This window comes from Cryptomeria japonica, chromosome 9 (genome assembly GCF_030272615.1).
Source record: "Cryptomeria japonica chromosome 9, Sugi_1.0, whole genome shotgun sequence".
NCBI lineage: Eukaryota > Viridiplantae > Streptophyta > Pinopsida > Cupressales > Cupressaceae > Cryptomeria > Cryptomeria japonica.
In genome coordinates this window covers 539,287,976-539,294,015 of record NC_081413.1, presented here as the reverse complement: position 1 = coordinate 539,294,015, position 6,040 = coordinate 539,287,976, and positions in this window count along the sequence as shown.

Here is a 6,040-nt window from a genome sequence, read left to right as displayed (position 1 = left end):
ATGATGATGCAGAGCATTCATCCAAAGGAGTTGTGGTACTCCCAATCCGAGTGGGCCTTGTGGTAAAGCACATCATCTGTCAGGTTCTGGACCTTCCTCTGCCATACAATCTATTGTTAGGAAGACCTTGGATACATGCCATGCAAGCCGTTCCATCTACCTACCATCAATGTATCAAGCTCCCACATAATGGTGTAGAGATCACAATCCTAGGCGATGCAAATCCCTTTGCTTTTTGCCATAATATCAGCCATCAACCAGAAATTACCATTCCTAATAATAGAGAAGCCATTTCATCTACATCATATATAAGTCCCGCCTCGCTTGCCAGTTCAAACACCACTATACCAAAGCAAGAAAAGCTTAAGATGAAGATAGCAGAGGAAGGTCTTGGGGAATACAACTTGAGTCAACTCTTTTGTGTAGGACAAATGCCCACTTCTCCTAGAACACATCGTAAACCACAACAGTTACTCCAGCAACCACTGATCACACCAGCATGTGCTTTGACACCTTTCATCCTTGGAAAGAGTCAAGAGGAAGAAACCTAAGATGAGGACCTAGCGGAATGGATCTATAAAGATCCCATCACCACTGATATCCCCCAAATTAAACTTCCTATGGATCAGTATGGCAAAGGTCTCCTCATTATGCAAAGAATGGGGTATGATGGTCAGAGTGCTTTGGGATATTGCAAACAAGGATGACATGAACCTCTGCTGCCAGAATTAAAGCCCAAAGGTAATACAGGCCTAGGCTTTGAGAAAGAAATCTTTCCTAAACTTAGATTCAAAGGAAAACCCAGCAAACCATTATGTCAGCCTACTGCAAAAAGGACACCTTTCATCATCAAAGCAGCATCAAACACCATCACAACTGCCCCATCAAGGCTCATAACCCCAACACAACCATCACCAATGCCATTCATTCCACCAAATGAACCCATAATCCCATCAGCAGCACCATTAGCAGCAACAACTGTATCAGAACCCGCAACAGTATCTATGGTACCAGCAGTTCCAACAGAAGCCACTAAGTCAACACTATCAATACTTCCTATACCAGATTCTTTTATCCCCATCAAACTTCCTGTAGCACTGATCACTACAAAGGTACATAAACCAATCACACCTTTAGTGTTTAACTCAAAGGACATCCCAGTATGGTATAGTAATCGGATGCTGGAAAGCAATTCAGAGACTAACTCACATGAATGAGAATTTGATTCTGTACAGCTTAATACTTCAGATGAGGAAGACACATCACCACCTCCACCACACAAAGACATCCTTGTTTATGGAGAAGCACAGATAAAGACCACATGGGTTCCTGAACTGGAAACATCTTCCACAGACCCTACGTCTCATCCTATGCCTGATTATGATAGGGAGAGTACCATTGATGACCTTCACCATAATGTCTTAACCCTCACTGATACATCTAACACACTTAACCTAATCAATGAAGTAATGCCCATTATTCACCCTAAACTCATCGAATAGAACCAACCAAATCCCCCATGTCTTGACTTCTTCCAAAATGATGAGGTTATCATTGACTTTTTAGAATTAAGGGATAACCTACCAAGCGAGGATCACAAAGTTGGATTCACCATTGAACTTAATAGCACAACATACTTCGGGGCCGATGCCAAACCTTTCAGCGACAAAAATATAACAATAAAACATGGATCTTCTAGTGAAAACCACACTGTGGCACTGTTTGATCCAACAAAAGTAAAAAGAAAGAGTGTATCCAACGATGAAAACCTCTCTGAGGCACCTAAGGATGAAGGGTTTGACATTCTCCCTACTAATGCACAACAGGAATGATCAACAATTCTCATTGAGGAAACCAAAGAATACAATGTGGGGACTCCTGAAAATCCTCATCTCATACATCTAGCATCTCTTCTCACTTTAGAGGAACAACCTAAATTTATAGAGTTCTTCCAGAAGCGTCAAATCAACTTCGCATGGTCATATGCAGACATGCCTGGGCTCGATCCTAATTTAGTCATGCATCACCTCATCGTCGCAGAAGGAGCCAAACCTGTCAAGCAGAAGCTTCGTAAGATGCATCCTCAAATTGCAGTACTAGTCAAAACAGAACTCAAGAAACTCCTAGACGTTGGTTTCATTAGACCAATTGATTATGCAAAATGGATCTCCAACATTGTGCCTATCGGCAAGCCAAAAGGGGGCATCTGCATTTATACTGACTTCAGGGATCTAAACAAGGCATGTCCTAAGGATGACTTCCCCCTACCAAATAGCGACATCATAGTAGATCTGACAGTAGGACATGCCATGCTTTCCCTCATGGATGGCTTTTCAAGATACAATCAGATAAAGATAGCACCAGAAGATCAACATAAGACAGCCTTCACATGTCCATGGGGCACATATTGCTGGAATGTAATGCCTTTCGGTCTAAAGAATGCAGGAGTGACCTATCAAAGAGAAATGACCACCATCTTCCATGACATGATGCATACTATGATGGAAGATTATGTTGATGACTTACTAGCAAAATCACTCACTAGAGAAGGGCATCTCCACATCTTAGATAAAATCTTTGATAGACTGGAACAATACCATGTTAGACTTAACCCAAAGAAATGTGTCTTTGGAGTAACCTCTAGGAAGCTTCTAGGATACATTGTCTCAAGCAAAGGTATTGAGGTTGACCCTTCAAAGGTAAAAGCAATCATGGACATGCCACCACCAAAAAATATCAGTTAGCTAAGGACATTACAAGGGCGGCTTCAATCCATCTGAAGATTCAATGCACAATTGGCTAATAAGTGTCACCCATTCACACACCTGCTACATAAGAACATCCGCTTTCAGTGGGATGCCAGATGCCAACAAGCATTTCAGACACTTAAAGACTATCTCATGAATCCACCATTGTTGATGCCACTAGATCCAAGTAGACCATTGTTACTCTATATCTCAACAAGAAGTACAACATTGGGTGTACTACTAGCACAACATAATACAGAAGGAAAAGAGTGTGTTGTTTACTACATTTCTTGTACACTGGTGGGCTATGAACTCAATTACACACCTATTGAGCGAGCTTGCCTAGCAGTAATCCTGGTAGCCACTAAACTAAGGCACTATCTGTTAACACATAAAGTACAACTCATTGCAAAGATTGATCCACTCAAGTATTTACTCAGCAAAGCAGCGTTGAAAGGTCACTTAGCCAAATGGGTAATGATTCTAAGTGAATTTGACATCGAGTACGTGGACCGTAAAGCTATCAAAGGTCAAGTTATTGCAGATCAGTTGGCTGATGCACCCCTCATAGGCGATCATCCTCTCATTTCCAATTTTCCAGATGAAGAGATATTCATGATTACAACAACACAACCATGGAAACTATACTTTGATGGTTCATACACTAGGCACGGCTCGGGGGTAGGCATTCTGTTTATCACACCTCAAGGTGACAGCATCTCGAAGTCTTGTAGGCTCACATTTCCATGCACAAACAACATAGCAGAGTATGAGGCCTTGATCACAGGACTCAGGCTAGCAGTACAATGGAAATTACAAGAACTGCAAGTATATGGTGACTCACAACTGGTCATTCGACAAGCAATAGATGAATATCAGACCAAGGATGATAAACTCGTGCCATATAAGCAAATGGTGGACAATCTAAAAACATCATTTACTACTATCACTTTTGAGCAGATACTAAGAGATCAGAATCGAGCTACTGACGCTATGGCTACCATCGCATCTCTCCTAGATCTTCCACAGAATTCAACACATTATGAGTTCTTGGTAGAATAGCTTTGGATTCCCACTTATGATATCCCAGAATCCGAGATGATATGTCGCCTTGTTGGTTCTAAATCCCCATGGTACGGTGAGTTCTACACCTATCTCCACGATCACATCCTTCCTCCCAACCAATCGAATAACCAACCTAAAACCTTCATTCGCCAAACTGCTCGATATACCATTATTGTCAAAACCCTATACCGACGTGGTCTTGATGGTACTCTCCTTCAATGTCTAGAATAAGGTGAGATAACAAAGGCTTTGGAAGAGGTACATGAAGGAATTTGTGGGACTCACTCAAGTGGTCCGTCACTAGCCAAAAAACTCATGCGAGCTAGATATTATTGGCTATCTATGGAAAAAGATTCTTACTACTTTGTTAGAAAATGCAAAAATGGTCAAGTTCATGGTGACCTGATACATGCACCAGCCCAGGAACTGCAACCAATCATGACACCATGGCCTTTCTCTCAATGGGGCCTTGACCTTGTGGGTAAGATTCATCCATCTTCATCCAATGGCCATAAATTCATTATTACCGCCACCGAATATTTCACAAAGTGGATTGAAGTTGTTCCACTTACCCAAGTCATTAGCAAGCAAATCACCTCATTCATCCTCAACTACATCATTTGCTAGTATGGTGTACCCATGTCCATCATCATAGATAACGGTCTTCCTTTCAAAAATCAGGATGTTCGTGAACTTTGTGAGAAATTTCATATCCAACACTGCTTTTCCACTCCCTATTACCCACAAGGCAATGGTCAGGCCGAAGCATCCAATAAAAACATATTGAGGATCCTAAAGAAGACAGTTAATGATGCCAACTGTGATTGGCATGTTCAATTGAATCCAACACTATGGGCATATCGAACTAGCATTCAAACCCCTATAGGCGCAACTCCCTACTCATTGGTCTATGGTGTAGAAGCTATCTTACCTATTGAAGTCAAGATCCCATCACTATGGGTTTCCTTGCACAATCTCATCGATGATGAAGCATACAGAGTATCCTGTCTTCAGGACTTAGAGCTACTTGATGAGAAGCGACAAGCTGCATACAATCATCTCAAAGCCTATCAGCAGCGCATGAGAAAAAGCTACAATCACTGAGTTAGATCTCGTACATTTGAGGTAGGTGATCTTGTTCTATGAGAGAATCCTCGCAACCAACCACACAGAGAACATCAGGGAAATTTTTAATCAAACTGGCTGGGCCCATATGTTGTCACTATTGTATTCGGGTCTGGGGCATATCAGTTGGCTACATCAGAAGGAGAATCGCTCCCAGATCCAATTAGTAGCATGCACCTCAAGCAGTTTTATACCTAAGCTATACAAGGCATCAGGCTCCCCTGCATACCAGAAAATACCAAAAACATTCAGAAAAATGTCCTGAAGAAAATACCAAAAACATTCAAAAAAAGTAAAGAAAAATCATGCATCCAAACGGTGAACAACCACTCCAGTGGCACCTTGGGTAAGTGTGCTGGTGAAAAATTGGCAAACAGGTGCCACTCGTAAAGACAAAGGCTCCAATATCTTTCAGGCTCGTTGCGATCACATTCATACATACACACATCCATCCATCCAAACCATGGCCTGTTATTTAAATCTGCAATATAGAAATAGTACTTCATGCGTCTTGCATCCCACTTTTTCATAGTCATGTCTAAACTTGGGGGCAATACCTTTAAATCTAGATGATGGAAGTGGATTCTACATTGCTAGTGATTCATTGGCAAAAACATTCAAAAATGTCTCACAAAATCCAAAAACATTCAAAGATGACTCACAAAATCCAAAAACATTCAAAACTGTTCCACCAAAATCCAAAAACATCGAAAAACCATCAAAAAATCAAAACAAAAACATGGCAACACCTTGAACATATTCATCCGAGCAGATACAAAACAAACATTGACACAATACTCACATGATGACCATTTATCAATCAAACCACACACTCAACATCAACAATCAAATTGTCTTCAACAAGGATGCATCCTTCCTTATCAAAACAAAGACACAAGTGATGTTTTCTTTGACAAGAAAATTATGTTAAGCTATCAAATACTTGGTTGATTTGTGAGTACAATCATATGTTTGTTTGTATCGAGATATTGCAACATTGTTTTGTATCATTTGCGCATTATTTCCGATGAAGTTCTGGGGCATGTACTAATGGTGTCTATGTGGGAAGTTCACCAAGTTACATGATCATAGGCAAAAATATA